General features: G+C 40.7%; 1 protein-coding gene across 1 annotated transcript in view; it reads right to left on the reverse strand.

Annotated features, from left to right (window-relative positions):
• Elp4 (Elongator complex protein 4) overlaps positions 1-25,034 on the reverse strand; it is a 315,058-nt gene that overhangs the window by 90,055 nt on the left and 199,969 nt on the right. The gene's annotated exons all lie outside the window — the stretch shown is intronic.

Here is a 25,034-nt window from a genome sequence, read left to right on the forward strand (position 1 = left end):
CTTTCACAATGACGCGCGCGAGCCGACAGCGACAGCCTTATAAATGTAAAGCGAATATAATGGCAGACTCGCGCGGCGAGGCGGGCCGATATTCATCCCCGCATTCAGGGACAGTGAAAACGCGCGGCGAGCGAGCGGGTCTTGCCGAGCCGCGGAAAATACACCACTCCGATAATGTCTCGTCCCAAAAAGGTGAGACAATTAGAAAATACCCTCTCGACTTTCGTTTTCCCGTTTCCGCTTCCGACACGACTGTTCCACCCCTAACATTCAACACCCTCCCGCGCGTTAACTCAGCAGCTTCCACTGTTAATTATCATCACCCGCGCGGTAAATTCCATTATTTATTGTATCTACTTATCGCGACTGTCAGGACTTCTCGCAACCATATCAATTCGAAACGCCGTCCACCGTCGACGAATTCGAGTTACTGGATTTCACTCGGCGGCTCTCCTTTCAGGGCGACGCGTTAGCGGCGCGTACGAAAGGGAGGAGAGAAAAAAAAGCGAGTTGACGTTAACAATGCGTGACGGTTGGCGCAAAAAATATGCTCTCGAATATGAAGTCAAGAGCGGTGAAAAAGCAAACAGACTTTTCACCTCGGCCTCCCTTTCTCACCCTCCACCCCCTTTCGCGCTCGCTCGCCCCGTCTTCCGCTCGGCGGTGGCTGGCCGAGGTGAATGAATACGTAAATTTTTTCGTGAAAAACTCCGATTCCCGCACCCCAGAAGTCGGAAGGTCTCGATTCGTTTGATTGACACCTGAATGTTCCTCGTATGCATATAAAGCCACCCTCCCGCCTCTCCCTTCCCGCGCCCTCTTTGTCACTCTCGATCGCGGAGCCTGGCTCCGCGCGCCCGAGCTCCCTTTATCCGAAATCGGCGCTCCGTAACTGTTGTAATTTAACGAGCACCACTTTTTACTCGTATTACCGCGAGCCAGCAGCGCATGTAACCGCGTCCCGCCATCCCTCCGCTTCTTTCACGCTCCCATCTGTTTTTCCCTCTCTGTTTCCGCGGCGCCGCTGATCAGAACTTTTTTTTTTCAGGCTGACGACGCTGTAAAGAACGATCGGAGAAAAAAATACAGGTGAAACCGCTGTGTATGGAGTGGCTTCGTTGGACGGCGAACGTGAGACGGGCTCGTTTTGTAAATTAGAATAGCACCCTGGACTTTGTAATCCGAACGAGTACGTTACGCATGGGTGTTCGCAACGGTTTCTAGGAATCAGCACTGGGACCAAAGTGGAGGGTTGCAGTTAAATTAGTGAAAGAGAAAGCAGCTCTTTGGGGGAAGAAACTCGATACACGAAAAGCCACGAGTAAACACCTAACAAGGGAAACCCGGAAATTTAAAAAATTCTGAAACTTCGTGAATTCGTAGGGAATTTTCCCCCGATTATCACGCAATTTTTGTTTGCCGCCCAAATTCACTTTAAAGGGCTGTAATTGACCCCTGAAAATCCGGTTATTTTCCGAATTTGTGCTATAACTCGTGAACTGTAAAATAATTTTTTTACCAAATGATAGATCTAATTAAAAGAAGTAACTTTTGTCTTGAAACTTTTTTTCTATCTCTTACAGTTCGGGAGTTATAACACAAAATCGGAAAATAGTCGAATTTTCAGGGGTTAATTTCACCCCCTTCTAGTGAATTTGGGCAGCAAACAAAAATTGCGTTGTAATCAGTTTCAGAATTTTTTGAATTTTCGGGTTCGAGATCATCCCTTATAAGTAGCAAGTGTGAGTTTTCTTAAGGGGGTCGTCCGGTCGAAACGCTCGAAAAATAGGTGACCTTTGGGATTTTTTTCAAAAAAGTATACAACTTGCAGTAAAAAAACTTTATGGTCTTTCTTTATTCCTTCTTTAAGGATATAAAAACTTCTTTTTTTTCTTCATTTTCATATAATGGTTCTAATTTTACGTGGCGCTCAATGCACTGCTGCAACAAAAGAGGCGTAAGCGGTAGACAGTAGAACTCGACGTAGGATTGTCTGAGATAAAAAAACAAAGATATTCTTATAGGTTACTTAAATAACTATCGCATCATCCTTTAAGAAGGCAAATAAAGCAAAATGTTTGGTACACATTTGAACAAAACACTTGGGATAAAGGGGGTAATTCTGCGCCTAAAAATGTTAATAACAAAGAACTATGACCTCTGAAATTGATGATCAGAGGGTGATGCGATAGCGAATTCAATTACAAAGAAAATGCCACCAAGTTTTTTGAAAAGGGTTGATAATTTCTGTTGTTATGGTGTCTACCGTTCGGAAAAATCATGGATGGAGAAAAACGCGTTTAAAGTTTTACGCGAGTGCCGAGTGGCCGGGGGTTACCCACGTATTTGCCGCTAATCAAATGCCTATAACTTTGGGAATTTTACGAATTTCAAAAAATCCTTTTAAACACATATTCCTAAAAGGTTGAACATTCGAAAAAAAATAATAATAAAAAAAAATCTACTTTTAGACTGAAACCTCCCCTTAACCCTTAACTGGTATCCTGGGGTCAGTCATGACCCCAAGCACGCAAGGTTCGCTGCAAAATATTTGGTTGTCTAAGTTTGTAAACTGAATTTCTAATTAATTTGATCATAATAGTTTAACTTTCTAGGTTTCTATTATTTTATACATTACCTACGAACAAAATAGGTATTCATAGAGGTTGATCTAATGTCGACTTTACAAATTTCTGTGTCCTTTTTTATTTGGGGTCTGCCACGACCCCAAGATAACAATTACGTTTGAAAAAACAGTATACCAGTTAAGGGTTAAGAGGGGCTCTCTGCGTTCGCCTGGATCCTGCCGATACTTATTTTCCATCGCGACTACTAGAATCGTAGATATTGCATAATTCAATTTGGATTGAACAGGAGGTAAACATTCGAGGACGCGCTGAAAGTTGTTGGCCCAGTTTTCAGGAGGTTTCGGGACCAAATGATCGCGAAACGGGGATTTGAACGTCGTTGGTAGGTATGGAGGACGACACGTTGGCATTGCGATGGAATTCGGATACCAACGCGACACCATCGAGCCAGACATAAATAATGTATTGTTCGCAATTGGAGGCCACCCATCCCCGGCGTGTCTGCTCGAAGGGGTGGCTGGGGGTCCAGCGGAGCCCACTTTTATAACTCCATCGGCAATTTCCAGCTACCCTCTCTCGTCGGCTTTCGATTTACACCGCAGACTCCACCGCGCGCGCTCTTATCCTTTTGTTTGATTTATTTTCTCGCGCGGAGGAGTGATTTTCCGAAACTTTTTCCCCGGCGGGCGACCGATTATCGCTATTGTTGCGCCCTTTCGGGCTCGACGAACGCGTCGAGCCGCTTGAAAAGTCGATGACAAATCGCCGATCGGCTGCGCCACACACGGGGATCGTCTTTATCAGTCCTGCTGGCGAAGGATCCCAATAAAACCCCTGCCAACGCAAACCTTTCCGAATGGCCATACCTATATTTCTAGTTTACCTCGCAGGGGTGTATGAAGTTTAAACAGTGATGGACTAAAGTACGACGAGAATCATTGAAGCAAGATATAGGGGGGTTCTTATTTGTGCCGGTGATTATGAAAGTCGTCCAAGCTAGAAACGTAAAAGAACTGAATTTGCCGTGAACTCGGGCGACATTGGCATGTTTTTGGAACATTTTGCTATATAATGTTATAATTAACATTTTCACATTGGCTTTATGTATCCTATCATAACATTGCATCTTTTGTGAATGCACTACAAGTGTCAAAATGCATAAAAATTGTGTCCTTATTCTTCTTTAATACATGTTAAATACCTGCTGATGTTACCCCGTAAACTGGTAACATTGGCACATCATATATAAATAGCACTAAAAAGTTAAAGTTTTACCACATCTGAACTTACATCAACGCTTAAATTTGTTTCTTTTTATGTCGAATGTACTTTATTTTTTTATTTATTTATTATTTTTTTTATTATTTTTTTATATTTTTAAAATTTTTTTAATCTTTTTATTTTTTATATTTTTTTATGTTTTTATTTTTTAATTTTTTAATTTTTTATTTTTTTTATTTTTTATAGTTTTTTATTATTTTTATTTTTTATCGTTTTATTATTTTTATTATTTTTTTAATTTTTTTATTTTTTATCTTATTATTTTTTTGTTTTTATTTTTTTATTTTTTTTTCTTTATTTTATTTATTTATTTTATTTATTTTTTATTTTTTTATCTTTTTATTTTTTATATTTTTTTGTTTTTATTTTTTTTATTTTTTATCGTTTCATTATTTTTATTTTTTTTATTTTTATATTATTTTTTATCTTTTTATTTTTTTTATCGTTTCATTATTTTTTTTATTATTATTATTATTTTTTTTTTATTTTTTTTATTTATTATCTTTTTATTTTTTTATTTTTTTATTTAACATTTTTCAATTTGGTTTAGGTATCCCATTATAACATTACATAGTTTCTGATGGTAATACAAGTGTGAAAATGCATAAAATTTTTTCCCTTTCCCTTTTTCAATAGATGTCAAGTAGATGCCAATGTTCCCCCAGTTTACGGTATCTCTTATTCAGCGCCTATTACATTGATTACACAAACGCAGAATTCTAAATATCGCGAGACGAAAAAGCTACCTTAGACGACTTACAGCACTTTCATAATCCTCGGCATATTTATAAAAATACAAGTCCCAATATTCCCAGTAGCTAATCGCAACCCCTTTGAAATCATGAACCGTGATAGGACAGGAGAACCAAGCCGAGCTGATTAACTCTTTATAAATGAGCACCTAAACGATCCGAGCACTTGGGCATCTTCGTCTACCGCGAAGAATAATAATCGCCAATGACTCGCGCAACTGCACAGCCACGCTCGGCCGACGTTTCTTGCCCCTCTAATTACCACCGAGCACTGCTTCCGCCGCAAGACAGCTCGGTCGCGTGTTTAGGACCCCGCGTGCAAGGCAGACCCACCCAGTTGTGTGTTTTTTCTGTCGCAAAAACAGCGTATAAATACGGCTTGTTACCCCGCGGGCCCCGAATCCGATTGCGCCTCGCGCCGTGTAATGGCACCCTTTTATGTTAATCGCTAACCCTTCCGCGTTTAACCAGCTGCGCCCGGCCATTGTCTACCGCTCCGCACTCTTTTTTTTTCAGCCACTTTTTCTTCTCGCGGTGCCGAGGAGCGCGCCCGGGACAAAACGGGACGCACGCGCCCAGGCTCCGACCACGTGTCTGATTCGCAGACCGTCGGCGGCGCAACGAGGGGGTCAGTTTTTGCTCGGAGGACAGAAAAACAACGGGGTTCGCCGCGCGGAGGAGACGGCGTAGGGTAAGGATTCCCTTGAAAAAAAAAAAAACAGCACTTAATGAAAGCTGGAGGCCGATGAGCGGTTGCAAATCGCCGTAACCCGTTTTCCCGCCAACCGTTTCCACCCTTCGAGGACGCGCTCGCCCAAATCGCGTTATCCGATTAATCCCGACGTTTGCATAAGCGCTTCATAAAGCTGCGGATCCGCGATCAGATTTTACGCGAGACTTTTCTATCGCGAGAGAAAAATCTCGGCAATAATTAAATGTAAATTACGGAAATGGTCGCGAGAAATTTTTGATAGTAGGTGGAGGAAGTGCAGCGTATTTGGAAGAGTGTTGTTAATTCGGAATGCCGAAGGTGAGGGTGATTTGGAATATCCCAAAGCTTAGCAATGCTTTTGTTTCGCGAGTAACGGCTACCGCCGCACAGTGGTCCGTGATGGCAGTTTTTGTTCAAATCACCCTACAGGTCGTAATTTTTTAGAAAACTTGAGGCTTCTTTTTTTAAATTCTTCGCAATTAAATTCTCTATCGATCTGTCTGACTGAAATTTTGAAAAATTTGAAAATTTTCCTTGCTGATTTTTTTATATTTAGCGAATTATACAGCAGTTTTCGAAGATCTGTATCTGTGGGCTTTTTTGGCCGACTGTTCCGAATTTAACGTCAGATTTTCGAAATTGAAGGTGCTGAATCCAATATGTTGAAGTGAAATTTGAGAAAATGGGCTTACTCGGTAGAAACATAGTGCGTCTAGATTTTTGGGGACGCTGATTCCGAATATGAGGTAGTTATTATAAAGATCAAATTTTTTATTTGTACCACAAAGCTAATACTGTAGATCAAATTGTAAAATTTAAAATGGCCGATGGACATTCGGGTTTTCACAAATTTTTACGCATCTCATAAATGTGTACGTGATTTTGCAGATTTAAGTTTATTCGTCTGTGTTCATACGCGTTCTTATAGTTGACTTTTCGGATTAAATATTGATGACCAAGATTTTTAATGTTCGATATTTTTAGGAGGCCTGATTCACTTATCGTTTTATCCCAGTTGCATTTAGAAATCCGATTTTATTATGTGCAATTTTGTTTGAGGAGCAGGATTTGTGCTTCTGGAAGCAAATCTCTGATTTTTGGTTTATGTACGTGCTTAAAAATATCAAACATTAAAAATCCTGCTCATCAATATTGAGTCAGAAAAGTCAACTATATTCGGCATATTGGATTCACCACCTTCGATTTCGAAAATCTGACTTTAAACTCGGAACAGGCGGCCAAAAAAGCCCACAGATACTGATCTTCGAAAACTGCTGTATAATTTGCTAAATATAAAAACATCAGCAAGGAAATTCAAAATTTCGGCAGGATAGATCGATAGAGAATTTAATTGCGAAGAATTTAAAAAAAGAATCGTCAAGTTTTCTGGAAAATCACGACCTGTAGGGTGATTTGAATAAAAAATGTCATTATGTTCCACTGTGCGCCGCGTCGGGTTGGCCCAGTGTTGGCCTTTTATTAAACGATTTTTAAATGATTTCATTCAGCTTCGATCCTCTGGTTGATTGTATGAATGTATGTTTGTTTGGTTCAAATCTAGAAACTCAATTTTAACCCACTTCCAACTATCGAATAGACTTGAAACTTTGCAGGCCTACGTAGTTTAGATGACAATATAAAATTATGAAAAATAACCCCCAGTGGTTTAACCATTTTTTGGCCGGGATTTTTTCATTGAAATTGTTGATTTTATTTACTTAAAATTTATGCATATATACCACGAAAATGGCCGGCAAAGTATCCAAATTCTTAGGTGGCCACTGTAGGTGGCCCTCTAAAGGTTAATAAATGACTTGAAATCAGCCTATAAGCAGAAATAAAATTTAGACACTAAAAAGTAAGTAATGAAAAAAATATATAAAAAAATTTAAGTTAAACGATTTTATTTAAAATACACTAAATTTTTTATTACTGAATTTTAAGTAAAATCATTTAACTTAAATATTACACTTTACGTATTTTATTTACCTAATATTGTTCCTATATTGTGATTATTCGGCCTGATTAGATAAAAAAAGAAAATAATTTTATTATCTACATGTTTATAATAAAACTTAGACACTAAAAAGTAAGTAATGAAAAAAATATATAAAAAAATTTAAGTTAAACAATTTTATTTAAAATACACTAAATTTTATCATTATTACTGAATTTTAAGTAAAATTATTTAACTTAAATATTACACTTTATGTATTTTATTTACCTAAGATTGTTCCTATATTGTGATTATTCGGCCTGATTAGATCAAAAAAGAAAATAATTTTATTATCTACATGTTTATAATAAAACTTAGACACTAAAAGGTAAGTAATGAAAAAAATATATAAAAAATTTAAGTTAAACGATTTTATTTAAAATACACTAAATTTTTTATTACTGAATTTTAAGTAAAATCATTTAACTTAAATATTACACTTTACGTATTTTATTTACCTAATATTGTTCCTATATTGTGATTATTCGGCCTGATTAGATAAAAAAAGAAAATAATTTTATTATCTACATGTTTATAATAAAACTTAGACACTAAAAAGTAAGTAATGAAAAAAATATATAAAAAATTTAAGTTAAACGATTTTATTTAAAATACCTCTAATTTTTTTAGTTATTACTGAATTTTAAGTAAAATCATTTAACTTAAATATTACACTTTACGTGTTTTATTTACCTAATATTGTTCCTATATTGTGATTATTCGTCCTGATTAGATAAAAAAAGAAAATAATTTTATTATCTACATGTTTATAATAAAACTTAGACACTAAAAGGTAAGTAATGAAAAAAATATATAAAAAATTTAAGTTAAACGATTTTATTTAAAATACACTAAATTTTTTAGTTATTACTGAATTTTAAGTAAAATCATTTAACTTAAATATTACACTTTACGTATTTTATTTACCTAACATTGTTCCTATATTTTGTGATTATTCGTCCTGATTAGATAAAAAAAGAAAATAATTTTATTATCTACATGCTTTTTTTTTAAGTTTATAAAGTGAAGGTAAATTGGAATAGCGGTATTCCAAATTACCTGCACCTTAACGAAATCAATACCACCTGTCATTTTTCATTCAGATCAAAGTTTTAGTTACCTTTCGTTTCTTACTATTCCCGAGAGTTTAAAATATAAAAGTTCATTAGTTTCCCTAGAATATTATACACTTTTTCTTGTTCCCATCCCCCGCTGTAATTTTCAATTCGTCTTAAACAAACTGGCATCCCAAATATACTGCACTTCGTCTACACATATCATTAAACTTGTCTCGCGAGAGTCTAATCGCAACTAATGGCAGAATAATTTAAAAATAATAAAACAATTAAATAAATGTCCCGTCGTGCACCTTAAACAGTGAAATGGAACAGACAGAAATGCAAACCGTGACGTGAAGCAATTAATGCTGGTTTTCGTGGCAACAGATCGCTTATGCAATTCCGTGGAAATTACAGATCAGGGGGGTGGGGGTTGGAAGCCGGACGGGGAGGATTAAACTCGCGAATGAAACCCGCAGCCGGGGGAAGAAATTGCAGGTCTCGAAGACCTGCCTTCGAGTCGAGGGTGGGCAGACTTTAACCCTTTTGCCATCGGGGGCATGCGCAAGGGTAGGTCTGCAATGCAACCTCGGTAATTGCTGCACCCGAGACAAAATGGCAGACGTTCGCAGCGATGGCGGAATTACCAAGCTGCGACAGATTCATAGGAGGCAGCGATCGTAGATACTTCGCTTGATGTCCGCCGATCGATGTAGCGACCTACCCGGCGAATAGACCCCGAAGGCGGGTGGGCCTTGGAAATTGGATCCGAAAGCGTTTGATTTCGGAAGCGCCGCTCAGTTTAGTAGCCGGCAGTGCCTGTAGGTTGCCGGTGTACGCGTAAAGTCATGCTCCTGTGAAAGGAAGCAATTACCAGGGAGATTTGAGGAGGGCAAAGAGGATCATGGCATCTCTCCTCGTTTTTCCCCCATCTTCCCACTTCTGGTCCAGTCTTCTTCGGGGTTGATGGCGCGGCTTGCTCCGTAGTTAGCGGGGCGTGTCTTCAGTTTCTTTGAATTAAACATCATGCCCGCTTCAATCAGCCCATCCCTTCGCCCTCTTCTCGCTCCTCTCCGTTCCTTCCTCCTTCGCTCCGCGAGCAAACCTCGCCTCCTCTCTATTCCGTTTTGCTCCCTCGCCCGTGTCTCTTGGCCGCCTTCTCCGTTCCAGGGCCGCTCGAGGACGCTCCGAGGGATAGGGTGGAGGTCGAAGGTGAATCCAAAGGGCAGGCCCCTCTCTCGCGGAGACACGCGTCGCGTAGATACATTTCTTTATAAATTTGTAATCAGCCCTTGCACCGTCCTTCGCGCCCCCTGTCCCCAGCGCGTTTGGCACCCTCACGCGGACGCGCAGCTCCCTCCGAGGCAGGATTCTACTTAGTACCTTCTTCGTCGCGTCTCAACGAAAGCGCGTCCACCTGCCCCCGTCCACCTTCTTCCACTACCCTCAAGTTCCATTCGTTAGTCCAGGTCTCGTGGTTCCCTCATCGATATTAATACCGCCCTTTATGATTTAGCTAGGCAGAAGCTACTCGCGACAGTTTCCAGCGGAGGACGCGGGCTCCTACGTAAATCCACTGCTGGAGCCGGAACGTCTCTCCGCGAGGGCGCATAAGTCTCGGACTCAGGTGCTCCGCGCTCGACAGGGTGTTCATACCAGGCAGCCTCCGGCACTTTGCTTTTACCGAAATTTATCTTCCCCCGCGTTTCACCGGGGGCCTTGTAAACTGGCGAGGAAGAGGCAAGGACGTCGGACGCGCGAGAAGAGTGTAATAGACAGCGCCCTCGGTTCCGGGCGACCAACCCTCCGCGCGGAAAGTATGCTCCTCGAGGAAGTTCGTGTTTCGACGGGTTGTCGAGGTCGCGTGCGCGGGGCGCGCGATTAGCCGCGTCTACGCGCGTTATGGTGATGGAGCGGCGCAGAAATGATTTCGGGCCGGCGCCGCGCTCCAGAGGCACCCGCTTTGCCGGGATATAGGGCTTTTTTCTGTCAAATCGATCCGCACTCGATCGAGCGAGGGTGTCACGCCGGTGTACGGATACATAACACTTGGGGCGTTCCAGAAACGATGTTAAAGGGTGGCTGTTCCTGCGCGTATAAATTCTGCCAGGGATACACGCTAGGATTGTCCTACCCGCGCGCGCACCGTTCCACGGGCCCCTGTCGTCGCACGATTCTACGATGGTTTTAATCGCTCTCGAAATTCTACTCTGCGTGGGGTAAGTCCGGGAGACGCGGTCGGGCCGGAGGGTTGGTCGAAACAGTTGATTCCTAGAGAATTTAATTGTTGTGAAACTTAACACACTTTTGCATATACACAGATGTAGAGTTTGAATCATTATAAAATAACTTGAATTTTGACGGCTTACCGTCGAATTGTAATTAAATTATTGTTATTGTTATTATTATTATTATTGACGGAAAACCCTTTAGTGTACAGAGATACAAAAATATTACCATTATTACATAAACAGATAAAAAATGAGAGAAAGTTATGAAATATATATATAAAATAATAACATAAAATAAAATTAGAAAATATAGTATTAGAAATTACCTGAAGTCATTCCCTACTGTAGTCAAGGACCCAGTTACTGATCATTTAAGAGTAACTACCGCGGGTTTTTAAACGTGCAAAGGGAAAACTTAACCAAATTTAAAAGATTTTTTGTTATTTCAGTAAATCTATGTTTTATCTTTGATTTGGTATTAAAAAGTGCATACGTAATAATAATTATTTTATAATTTAACTTTGAAAGTGAAAAATGCAAAGGGGGCAGTTTCTGATCACCTTCACACGTTTTACTATGAACTATCAAATTTTGCGTATAAATTTCAAAGTACTTCATTATTATTTAGTAATTTGTTAGAATAAATTTTTATCACAATAAGCTTATTATTTGGTTTATTTTCTTAAACTGATCAGGAATTGGGTTCTGATCAGGAACAGGGTCCTTGACGGTATGCAAATTATCTTTTTAAAAAGAAGTGAGATATCCCCATAAAAAAACTTGAGAAAAGTAAAAAAATTAGGCCAAGTAGATGATATCAAATAAATCACAAAAATAGAGGATAATAATAATGAAAAAAAGAAGAAAGATGTGAAATCAAAATGAGCTGCAAGTACATAAAGGTGCTTTCCAACTGCGCTTATGATGACACAACTAACATATCGCGGACATTTTAATGAATCCATCAAAAAGAATCCCATTTAAAAAAATTGTCGTAATTTAATAGCTGTACAAAATTAATGATATAAAAAAATTGCGCCAATTATAACAATGGCTATTTATACAAAGAAAAATTGTATTACATAATATTAAGCAGATATATTTTTATACAAATAAATATTTTAATACGAATAAATATTTTATTCAAAATACTTGGCGCTGCGAAACCGAAGAAATACTAATTGTCTTAGTTAGTAATTTACAATAACTCCCTTCCAATCTAAAATACATAATATACATGTACATACTAGAAACACTGTCAGATTTATTCTACATATATTTAATTCTAATATCATACGTAGCATATGCACACGCACACGTGCACACATTCACGAACGCACGCATAAGAAAGAGAGAAAGAGATTAATGCAACTTATACATACTTATTCAGTTTAGCAACACCAATTCGGAGCGCAGCGCCAAGTATTTCGAATAAATTATTTATTCGTATTAAAATATTTATTTGTATAAAAATATATCTGCTTAATATTATTTAATACATTTTTTTCTTTGTATAAATAGCCATTGTTATAATTGGCGCAATTTTTTTATATAATTAATTTTGTAAAGCTATTAATTTACGACAATGTTTTTAAATGGGATTCATTTTTATGGGTTAATTAAAATGTCCGCGATATGAGTAATGGAATGAACACAATGTATGAACGCAGCATTTTAGCTGTGTATAGGGTAAAGGACCCAATTATTGACAGCTAACCAATTACTGTCACCTTAAGGTATTTCACTTAAAATAACGAATAAATAAACTATAGTATAGATTATATGTTGAATTACATAATTCTTTTTGTGTACGACTTTACAAGTTTATTTATTCGTTATTTTAAGTAAAATAGCTTAAGGTGTCAGTAATTGGGTCCTTTACCCAATGTAATTGTATCATCTTAGGCGCAGTTGGAAAGCACCTTTAAGTACTTGCAGCTCATTTTGGCTTCACATCTTTTTTCTTTTTTTGTTACTATTATCTTCTATATTTGTGATTTATTTCACTTCATGTACTTGGCGTAATTCATTTACTTTTTTGAAGTTTTTTATGGGAATCTCAGTTCTTTTTACAAAGATAATTTGCATAGTAGGGGATGACTTCAGGTAATTTTTAATATTATATTTTCTAACTTAGTTATAACTTGACGGTAAGCTGTCAAACTCTGGATTGGATTGCATAGTGAACATAGCGGTTGACGAACAAAACATATATTAGTTCGTTTTGGCTGAAGATATGCGTGTACCGCGAATATACATATTACACTAACAAAAATTTTCTTGGAGAAGAAAAAAAATCTTACCGTTTCCAACAGATCCATGAGACGATATTCCGCTATCTCCGTTATGCGTGGACTGATTTCATTGAATTTGGTCTTATTCGAAAGCTTACACGCGGTTTACATAAGAAAAATGCCTTCAAATTTAGAAAACATTACTGGCGCGATGAGATATTAAAGAAACAAGTTTCAGGTAACGTTGGATTAGCCGGGCGACGAGTAAATGATAGCAGTAGCAACAGTCGACATATACAGGGTGTCTTTCCTGTACTTGGCGTCGAGACGCTACCGTCTCTGCATACAGCGACTCGATCAACTTTCCAGCCCGATCGCGTCTCCCGGATTCACCCTATCTTCCACTCCCAAGATTCCTGTACGCCTGCTTGGCAAAGCCTGAGACTCGATCTCGCGCGAAGGTCAGCAGACCAATAATTACGCAATTATGGAAACTTTCGGTGCTCTTCATCCCCCCGCGAGAGCACGAGTCAAGTAGGAATAACGGCGTCAGGCAGCCTGCAAGGAATCCCCCAGTTCCTGTTCCTTCGTTGGTCTGCTCGCTCCTCCGACTATCAATCCGCCCCGGCCGGCTCTTCACCCCTTCCTCTTCCTTGTCCTTTCAACTTCTTCGGAGCGGCGAAGACGTACGGCTCGATACCCTACGGCCGAGTTGCTACGGAGCACTCGAGAAGTCCACCCCAAAGATTTGATCAGGAGAGAAAAAAAAGAGAGAGAGAGAGAGAGAGAGAGGGGGATACGGCCCGGGCAAGGTGGAGCGAGGGGCCGAGGGTGGGACCCCAGCAGGCACGGGGCGAGTGTACCAGCGCGGAGCGCCCGGCTAGCACCGCACCCCACGCTATGAAAAAAACTTCGCTACCCCTAACGATTTTTTTCTCTCTCCTCAACCCCATCTCGACGCACACTAATTACGTTTTTAAGCGAAATTACTTGCGCGAGGCAGCGCGGTGCTCCTCGCCTACGCGGAACGGTCCCCGACTGGCTCAGACCTGTCATGGCTTCTCGGCGGGGGTAGGTGGGCGAATGAAATACCGCGCGCGCGGGGGTGAGGGGTGGTGCGCTTTTTTTTTCTGCCGAGAACAGAAGCCCCGGGAACGAGCGGGTGTCGCCCCTCTCCCGCGGCGTTACTTCTGATTATGGAACGTTAAATGGCATCGCAGGCCTCGTTACTCATCCAAATTTTATTCGTCCCGGCAATTGGCCCGGCAAAGGTCCTACAGGAATCGGCTGGGTCAGCGGAAAGTGGCAATCCTGGCCTCCTCCTTCTCTGATCCTCTTTGCTTAATTTCATCGGCCCCGCTCGAACTCTCGCGAGTTCCTCTTTGGGCGCAACCCCGGCGGTCACACGTCTCTCGCGATCTTTCGTTCCTATTCATTTCTGTTTCTCGAACCGCAGTGTCCTTCCATCTATATGGTAATCGAAATTCTCGGGTTTCGTTCCGGGTCGGGAGCCGTAATGACGCGTCACGTTCCGCGTTCCCCTGGAAACAAATTTCTTTTTCGTCAACCCTTGCCAATATCGGCGGCCGATCGCGATGCAGCAGTTACGCGCATCTCATGAATAATTTCGGATCTCCCCCTCTCTCTCTCTATCTATCTGCTAGTCTGTGGGTCGATCGGAAGGCTTGCGGGGGTTTGGTATAAGGGTGCAACCGGACCTAGGCTCGCTGCAAATCCCTCTAGATAAAAAAGCCTGCGCCCACCCCAGGCGCTATCACCCTAGCCGATAGTAGTGACTCACCCACGATCACCCAACCCATTTTTTTTTCAACCCCTCAGCGCCACGGATCCGTGGGTCCGCGGCTGGCCCGCCGGAGGGGGATGAATCCTTTCGCAGCGTGCTTGTTTCCTTGTACTTTCCTGCTCCTGTCGAAAAGGGTTCGACGACCCTGCTGGAAAATTCTCCGCCTGCGAGCCGTCTGTCCGGAACAGAAATATTCGACGCCACGCGTGTCTCGATCTTCGGGGAAAAAAATCAACCCCTTGAAATATTGATAACGTAGCCGATGCGGTCCTGCGCGTTTAGGGGGTGGACTGAGTAGCGTGTAAGGGCACGTGATTCTATGGTCCGTTCGAGGTACAGAACAGAATGCTTCTCTGTCGTCTGGAGAAACTTTGTGTGGGACTTTCCGTTGGAACTCGGACAGATTTCGGGGTGAGTTTTCGTAGATTGCTGGAATTTGAATATGTTGTAGTCTTTATCTCAATATATTTAGATACTCAGACATTCACACGTCGAAAATTACACAAATCGAATAATTATTTGATAATTAATCCGTGTACCTAGTCGTGTATTAAGAACACGGACTTTTAATTCCTTGATACACGTTACACGGGACACAAGGGGAAGGACAGAACTATATTCCCCTTTTTTCAGATTTTTAAAATCGCGTCCAATGTTAAAAACCTGCATTTGTTTAAAATAATTGTTGAATTACTATAATTATTAAAAGGCAAAAATGACTGAATATTCAGAGAAACCTGAATGTAGTAAAAGATAATGATACGTGTGCAGAGTGTCTTTTTGTTTCAATATCTGGCAACGGTGATAAAACAGACCGTTGTTAGAGAAGAGCTCACTTCTGCTCGGTATACTGTCTTTGAAAGACTTTCTTTCCTAGCTGCTAAAAATAAAATTAAATATAAATCTAGAAGGCTGATTTATTTAATATCCAACTTCCAATAATAATTGCACAAAAATGGTTGAAATTTTTTTTTAAACTCAAATAATTTTCTTAAAAACTTCAATATCTTTTCTACAAATCGCCGTAAAGCTCATTTCCATCCGTTTACTACTTCCATAGCTATAATATATTGAAAAAAAAATTAGCACTCAACTTCAAACAGCTGTAAACTCGACATTTCTGAAAATTTCGAAAACCCCTTTGAGGCACGTTGAAACACCACTAAAGACCACAGCACATTCAAATTTCAGCAATCTACGAAAACTTACTCCGAAATCTGTCGGAGTTCGCATGGAATGTCCCGCGTAATAGTTGTTCAAAGAAGATCGATCACCTTTCTGTTTCCCTCGGACACCTTCCGCGAGATCTGCTAATGGACTCTCGTGCGATCTCGCGTCACTCTTCGTCTTTGTTATTCATGCCCCGTTACTACGGCCGTGAATATTTTCGCTCCGGGTACCCCTTCTTTTTTCGGTGGAAAGCGGGCGTCGCCTTTTTACGCGCGGCATTATTTTTTATGTCTTAAGCCGAGCACTCTCTCTGTGCCCTGCTCTGTCGCCCATCGACTCGCCCCATCTCATCGCGTCTTTCCTTCCTCCTTCGCTCTTTTCTCGCGAGCCTCCTCGGGACCTGCTGTACCGCGACGGGCGACACCGTTGAAGGGAGATTGTAATTTTAATTTTTAATTTTTTTGTCCGCCGATCCCGCCGCTCAGGGGGCCTGTTTGGGAGCAGGGTGCGGAGAGGGTGGTGCAGATTCTAAATAGTTGATGAGATATCGATTTTCCTCGGCGGTTTGATTAGGATAACCGCGTTTCAAGAACGTTCTCGATCTCGGAGGCTCCTTTGCCCGCGACGAGGCGCAACAAGCATCAAAGAGGGAGCGATAACCTCGCAACGGGACGTGCAGCTTCTCCAGGATAGTTGGCAAGATGAGTAGAAGAATTTGCTTGGTCGAGAGCACCGGCCATCCGTGTACCCGCTGCTCCCAGCATCAGCGAACTAATCTCGCCTCTTCTTCCCTTCAAGAAGCATGCCGGGCCTCGCCCTCGTTCGTCTTACGAGGGAGGAAGATCTCCCGACTAGTGTTCCTGATTTCTCCATATTTGTTGTTTCTCGGGAAATCAGAAATGAGATCATATCTCTCGAGAATTCTCGAGAAATTGAAAGAAAATATTGAAAAAGTTATGTTTTTGGAATAATGTTGATAATGTTTATCAAAAACACGAGAAAACTTTAACTAAATGATTATTCCTGTCTAATTTATACAAAGCTTGTGTAAATGAAAAAATAGATATTAAATGTAATTGGTAAATTGATTTGTTTAATACAAAATTTGTGCAAAGCGAAACATTACTTTTTGGTTTTAAAATTTATTTTTAAATAGCACAATGCGTCTAATGTAGCTTCAGCGAATCTATTTCTTTTTTGTGGCAAAATCTGTTACTGTTATATTTTACCGTAATAATATATATTCATATATATATATATATATATATATAAATAAATAAATATATATAATAAATTATAAAACCAAAAAGTAATGTTTTGCTTTGTACAATTTTTGTATAAATAAATATACATATATATATATATATATATATATATATATATATATACATATATATAAATATATTTATTTATTTAATAAATATATATAATAAATTTTAAAACCAAAAAGTAATGTTTCGCTTTGTACAAATTTTGTATATATATATATATATTTATTTATTTAATACAAAATTTGTACAAAGCGAAACATTACTTTTTGGTTTTAAAATTTATTATATATTTTTATTTATATATATATATATATATGAATATATATTATTACGTCAAAATATAACAGTAACAGATTTTGCCACAAAAAAGAAAAAGATTCACTGACACTACATTAGACGCATTGTGCTATTTAAAAATAAATATATATATATGTATATATATATATTTATTTAATACAAAATTTGTACAAAGCGAAACATTACTTTTTGGTTTTAAAATTTATTATATATATCGAAACATTACTATATATATAGCTGTGAAATGAAAAAATGCGTCTTTTGACCCTTTTTGAAGAAATTCTGGATCGTGCAAAAATTTTATACGGGATACAATAGTCTTATCTCTTCTTTTCTATATTTCTTCTTTAATAGCCACAAGGAACTCATTAGGTACTTAATTGAGTATACAATTTTTCTAAATTTTTAAATAAGAATTTAAGAGCACCATCAGCAGTTAATAATATCGAATCTTCTGTACTCTGCTTTTCTATTGGAATTCATATAGGTTCTAATGTTATTAATAAGATGTATCATAAATTGTACATCTGTTTATACGTTCGCGATTAACTAGTAATACACGAAAATAAATGAGACTTATAATATTTTTCCTAGACTTAAGTCTCTCGAGAAACAAGAAATCAGCAATAATAAAATTTCTCGCGGAAATTCTCGAGAAAGCATCCCCGAGAAGGAGCACTACTCCCGGCTACCCTTCCGCGCGACTGGAACAGAGTGACTGGCGGGGCAACGGGGCGGCGGGGAAATAAGGGGACCAGGGAGGAAATATTTTGACCCTGTCCGCCGTCTTCCTCCAGCATCCCCCTTTCCTCCCGACGGCCGGAGGGTGGCGGCAGAGAAGGGGAACGGTAGCACGCGCGATCCCCCTCTCGAAGAAGTATCTTGCGTAATTAAGCAACGCGGCCGTAATGTATCCAGCGTGCAGGGGCGGCCATATTGCCCCCGGTGTGGGGTGACGATGGGAGAGGGAGGCTGGAGGCCGCGCGAATCCAACTACGGAGGGTTGCTACCGGCGAGAAGATGGAAGGGTGAAGAGAGCCGGAGAAGAAGGACGGAGCTAGACGGGAACAGAGGGAAGAAGAGGAGACTGGCTGCTCTCTGCAGAGGAGGATCGGCGGGCAGGGCGAGGGTAATGATATGCCAGGGTGGTCGTAGCACCGACGACTCTCCGACCCTTCATCGGCCGAAGGAACGCCAGGAGGGGCTGCGTCGCAGGATCGTCTCAGCGGCTTCTTCTTCCTCTTCGTCTGCATCCTCGACCCCGGGGTCTTATTTCTTCCATTCCTCTTCTTTATTTAATTCCGCAGGCAGCAATTACAGCCACTAGACACCCACACTGCGAGAACCCTCCTCTGGATACACTTCTCTTTCTCCTGTCTCTTAAGGCTACGAACGATAGCCGTACAATCCTGTACCCGGTCCCTTTGATTTCCGCCGAACGCTCCAAAGTGTCCCGGTCGAAAGAGGAAGATCGCGAACCGCGCGCGGCTATTTAGTCACCAGCTGGAGAGAAGGAGACTATCTAATTTATGGCGGCGTTAAGGGAGGATATTTTAACGAGGCCCGCTGCGATTCGCCCGTTCATGTTCACTGAATTAATCTCGGAGTCATTGGGCGTGAGCACCGCCGTCAAATCAACTTACATCTGCTCGGCGTTCGGCGCGAATAAATCATGCCGTTGATTCGCTTAAGTCGTTTGCATGCCATTAATTACAGCCGGAATAATGATCGGTTCCCTCGGTGCCTCCTCCAACCCCCGTCCGGTTGATCGCGCGAACGGGGGCCGCGAGGAAGCTCGGGACGCAAGAGTAACGGGGAAAATCCCGTGTTCCCGGGGAAACAGGGGGTGGGTGGCGGCGAAATGTAGAGAACTGGTACGCGGGGCTCGCGTGAGTGCACGCGTGTAGTTAGGAAATATCGTGTGCATGCATAAATCATGATGAGTCGCGGTTTTATATACCTATACGTGTAAGTCGCATGCTCCGGTACCGGCTACTATTATGTAAATCAGCCGTGGCACACCATGGTACCCACCCATAAGCGATAAAATACCCGCTATACAAGCCTTCCATTGTGAGGAATTCATAGCGGGCCTCCCAGATAGGCTGCGAACGAAGAAAGACGCGGCAAGGGTGTGCCCGGTCGCCCGCAAACCTTCCGCGGAATAAATTTATTTGAAATTAATAGCGACAGTGGGTGCTGCGCGTCGCCAGTGCTGCCACTGCTGCGCGTCCCTTGCATCGAAGGGGAAACTGCAACTGGGAAAGCCTAAAACAAGTTGACTTTAAGTGACCGTTTTCATGGCAAAGGTCGCTGTTTTTGTTTTTCCCCCAATGCAGGGTAAACAAGGGGATGATGCTGTTTTTAAAGAGCGTGGGCGACCTTCGGCACTCCTAAACGCGTTCGTCTGTTCCGAACCTGCGCGATTTGTCGCGTATTTATTTATGTTTTGTTTAAATTTTATTTTCCGCGTTATTGCGGTGTTAATTTTCTGCGAATAGTGGCGGCAGGGTAGTTCGGAGGTTCTTTCTAGGTCGCGCTGCGAGATTGATTTAAAAACGCTCGTTGACCTTGGACTTGAGCACATTTGTGCCTGTCAAGGGAACCGATGCCATTGATTTTTTTCTGCGGGACTACTGCCGCTGTGAACCCCGGGACTACAGGGTGTATTATAGCCAGGGAAGATATACAGCAAGACCACTTTCACGAACAGCTGTACTGCCCAATTTTCCTATCGAATTGTCGTTGACATAAAATACGCAAAAGGGTGGATGTACCGGTAAATAACCACGTAACAGTGAACGAAGGTTTTTTTTTTATTAAAACGCGTTAAGTAAGTTATTAACCCTCCACCGTTCCTCATTTCACAAACTGAATCTGTCTTTTGGCACAATTTGACATCTGTCAAATTGACACAGTGGCAAAAGATCGATGTAATGACAATGTAAATAGTTACTTCTCGATATTTTTTTATTAAAATTCATGAGTTAACATTTACATTTTAGGCGTTTCGCAACTTTCGCGTAAAATAAAACGAGGTGCAGGACTAGGGATTGCAAAATTACAGAATTTTTCAATTACTGGTAATTCGGTACAATTTTTAATCGAAACCGGCTTACTGGTAATTTACCGGTGTTCTTTTAAGGTATTGGAAATGTAAGAGTATACATTAGAAAAAACTTTTTTTGAACTGTAATCGAGCATTATGAAAAATATATGGAAATAAAGTTATTCTGAATATAAAATATAAAATGATATAACACAAAATAGATATATTTTTATAACTATTGACAATACTTATTAATATGAATAGTCACCACGAAAACAATGAAAATAATCTTAACTTACATGCATAATTAGATATTTTTTATTTAACAATTCTTTTTATCGAATAAGCACGCAAAAAACATATCTAATTCGTCTAAACTTTGGTCTTCTGATCGCTACCTAATTTTTGTACAAAATAATCCAGCTACGGATAAAGCGCTCTCAGATTCTACACTTGTTGGCATTGAGAAATCATATGCCATTCATATATATTTTCTCCTTACTTTTCCTACTTGAAAATACGTCCATTTTTTCATGACTGATTCAGATTTTTAGTTTTCTTTTGGATCAGAGTTGGTTCTTCATGAGATACTTCGGTTTTCGTCTTTATTAGTAATTGAAGTGTTTTTTTTTACTGATAACGTAGTAGATGTCGATGGAATTAATGAACGCATATATTCGCTATATTATAGTAAAAATTTGGCGAATAACCGATACAAATTTTAGGGTATTTCTCGCGATTTACCGGGAAGCCCTTTGCAATCCCTATGCAAGACATACTGCTTTTTTACAAGAATCACAAATAACAGAACAGTATAACTTATTACGGGAAAACTGTGTCAAATTGACACGAGTGACGGATCAGGGTTAAAATAAGCTCCTAATTAATTAGAGGCTTCTCTAATTTCTTGCTCCATATTCAAACAATCGTTGCAGCACGTGGAATCAATTGAGCTGCAAACGTAATTTTATAATACCGTTCATTTATTACCCTTAACTGTTCATTCATTGGTGCGTTTACCCTAGCTCTTTAACTCACTACCAAGTCTACAAAATTGCTAAACTGTTCCTATTTGAAGTGCTCGAATTCCGAATAGAAAGCAAACAGAACGATTCCTTCGAAGGAATTTCCTCCGACTCACCTCCAGCAGCGTTAAGGTAAAAATACCTATTATGGAACGAAATTTCGGAAGGGTTAGAATTTTCATCAAATTCGAGTTAATCAATTTACAAAATGTTAAAAATCTTTTAACTATATACAAGGCCAGTTCTTTTAGAAATAAAAATAACTTTTTATAACTTAATCTAATGTATAAAATTAATTTTATTAACAAAATACTAATAGGACTCGTATGTGCCTATTATGAAACAGTATTTTCGCACCTGTAACGCTTTTCCATAAATTATGTCCCCATTATGAAACAGGGGAAAACACGTAAACCTACTGTTTTTAAATTTACTTTGTTATTCGATTCTAGTTTCTAAGGTTTTTAATTATATAAAGACGGAAAGAACGAAGGGAAATTAATTCATAACATGCACCAAATAATTAAAAAATGACGTATAAATTTATGACAATTATTTGAATTTTAAATCAATTTTTAAAAATTATTTCGTGTAGGAATTAAACAAATAGAAAAATCTTCATTAATATTCATTACTATTTAATAATAACGGCTTAATATAAATACTGGGGAAAGTACAGTAGAATGGGAGACCATGGATAGTTTGGACAATATTAATTAACAATATCATTACTATTATTTCACTTTCCATTTTAAGTAAGTTCGTTACTTGCAAATAAAAAGTTTTGAAGTAAATAAGTATTAATTATGAAATTAAATTAATTATATTTTTACATACTACACATTAGAGGTGAGGTTTTGAGATTTTTTATAAAATAGTAATAGATACTTATTGTGTTTACTTACTTATTTAAGTAAGTATAAACAGCTTATAAAAAGGAATGCACGTGTTTCGCGAGCATATAAGTAACGTACTAACTTTAACGGAATTCGTAAACATGTACCGGCTAGAGTAACAGGGTGACCAATTATTTAAACACGCTTTCTTCTGTTCCATAAATACGGCATGCGAACAAATATTACGTACGCAATTTGAAACACCTATTTTATAAATAAAATTCTATTCAAATTCGGAAACTGAGTAAAATTATTAATTCTACAACTTATAAGCTATCCTATAATCTATTACACATGTTATATACAGATTTAAATTAAAAACAATAATAAAATAAAATAAATCCTCGAATCCTATTGGTATTAATTCGGCTGCTAGCCAAATTTCACGGAGCTAGCGACATGTTTAATACTACAATTTCTTTCTAATATTGTACACGAGAGAATGACATTTACTCTTATTTATCTACAAAATTAAATATCCGTATGTATTGAACAAATCTTTGTAATTCCTAATAATCCCCAAAACTATATTAAAGTTACATTGTCGATGAAACTGTTCCATAAAACGGACAATGTTTCATAATAGATACTTTTACCTTAGTACCTGCTCCACTAATTCTTCCCATCAACTCACCCGTGGCGTACTATCACAGAAACACCCTTTGTTACCGTCGCAGTCCACTATATCTCGCGCGGAACAACCCCCTCCCTTTCGCTCGCGAAACCGTATCGTCCCTCCGAAACGATAAATCCCACCGTCCGCTGGCGAGTGACAGCGCGAATAGGAGCGAAGGTGAACGGTAAAATTCATGCCCGTTCCTTACGCGCCGGCGGTGGTGGTTATCGATAAGGCCGCGAGCCCGGCGTCCCCCATAAATGTAATCCATAAAATGGATGCCCGCAGGAGGAGCGAGGAAATAGATCAAAACTAGGCCAGGCGAAAATCGCGCGAATTTACTGCATATTGGAACACGGCCTCCCGTTACGAGTTCTCTCGTTCGAGCAACTGCCCCGGCTCGATTTCGAGACCCCTGACCGATTTGCTTACCGGCGAGCCTCGGCTCTTCAAGGTGGAAACTCAAAGGCGGGTAGTTAGTCGTTGGTCAACCCTGGTAATTGCGCGTAACCATGGAAATGCCTGTTTGTTTGGGGGCTCTTTTGGTCATGGAGGCGAGGGCGCGCAGGGTGAAAGGGTGCGCGCTTTCGAGGCCACTGAATGCAAAGAAGGGTTGCAAAGGGTCGGCCGGAAGTCAAGGACGCACTCGCTGACTTGGAGAAACTCGGCCAGCGTTCTGGCTCTTCTCTCGTCCTTTCTATTTTACGCCGATGCTGCTGCACGAGTAACATATTACGCAAGGAACGACGAACCGGAACTGTAAGACATTTAAATTCTTCGCAACGCCGCGCCTCCGGAGGGTAGATATGTTTCTCTCGAAACATTGTTTGGAGAATTCGGAGCACTTTGATGTCCGCCGAGGTATGACGTTATTAAACATCGACAGCTGTTAATAGACACCCATAAACGCAAGGTACATCGTCGACCGAGCCCATGCACTTGAGAAGAGAGAGGAACAAATTGTGCTTCCCCGCTTCGCGCATTGGAAGGTTCTTTGTGCCCCGATCCCTCGTCTGCGGAACATTGGGACGCAGGCAATGCATCAATCTTTATCGAGTAGTTTCGACCACGCCACACTATTAAATCCTGGTTCTCCACCACTCGACTGCGTGTTTATCCGCAGCAACCCCCAGCTAGCAAAAGGTGGCAAAAAAATCTCCCACTTCCCCGAGGCTACGAGAAGCAGAGCTTGAGCAACAAAAGTGTTCCCTCCTCGCGCGGACAATTACGCGACTCCGCGATCACTCTTTAAAATTCCAGGCCGCTCGTGGAATCTCGAAGCGACTCGCTGCGAGCCGCGTGGCTGACGAGAAATTCTCTTGCCAGTTGGGAAGCGCGATCGCTAATTTCGTATTCGTCCTGGAAGCCGGCTCGCGGGGCTCGACGGGGGGGAAGAGGATCGCGTCGGAGGAAGGGAGAAAGGGACGGGAAGGACCATTGGAAGGGTGGAAAAAAAAAGGGTCGAAAAACGTGGCGAGCGAGGGAGAGAGAGGGGCGCAGCGCGAAAAAGGTCGGCGAGCGAGAGATCGGCGAAGAGAGGGGTAAGCAGCGAGGCATCCCCACTCGGTGGGCCATCCGCCCCTGAAAAAAGAGTTAATATTGATCCGTTTTTTTATTTGAGTCACCCCCAGGTTTTTCACCCTCGCTATTTTTTCTTCCCTCGGCTGCAGGGATCGCCGCGGTGCGCCGCTGGTACGACAGAGACGGAATTAGTGTTTCTATAGCAACTCTCTACCCCGTCCGTTCGTTTCTACGTCCGTCCGTCAGTCCGTCGGCCCGTCCGCTCGTCCGTGCAAGTCCGCTGGTCCGAGACGTTCGTGGACCTTCGTCCCCCCCCCCCCCCCCCCGCTGCAGAGAGGATCCTATCCGCGAGGAGATCGCGACGTACAGGGTCCGAGGTGTCCACAGGCGTGATGCCGAGGACGATGCTGATGTTCGAAGGACGATGGCTTCCTTCGGTATATAATCGCTGGTAAAAGTGGTTCTTGGGAGCACGCGATAGGTGCGATAGGGTGCGTTTAACGTGGATGCACGTGGTGACTCGCTTAGCGCGA

The sequence above is a fragment of the Andrena cerasifolii genome, chromosome 3, assembly GCF_050908995.1.
Source record: "Andrena cerasifolii isolate SP2316 chromosome 3, iyAndCera1_principal, whole genome shotgun sequence".
Lineage (NCBI taxonomy): Eukaryota > Metazoa > Arthropoda > Insecta > Hymenoptera > Andrenidae > Andrena > Andrena cerasifolii.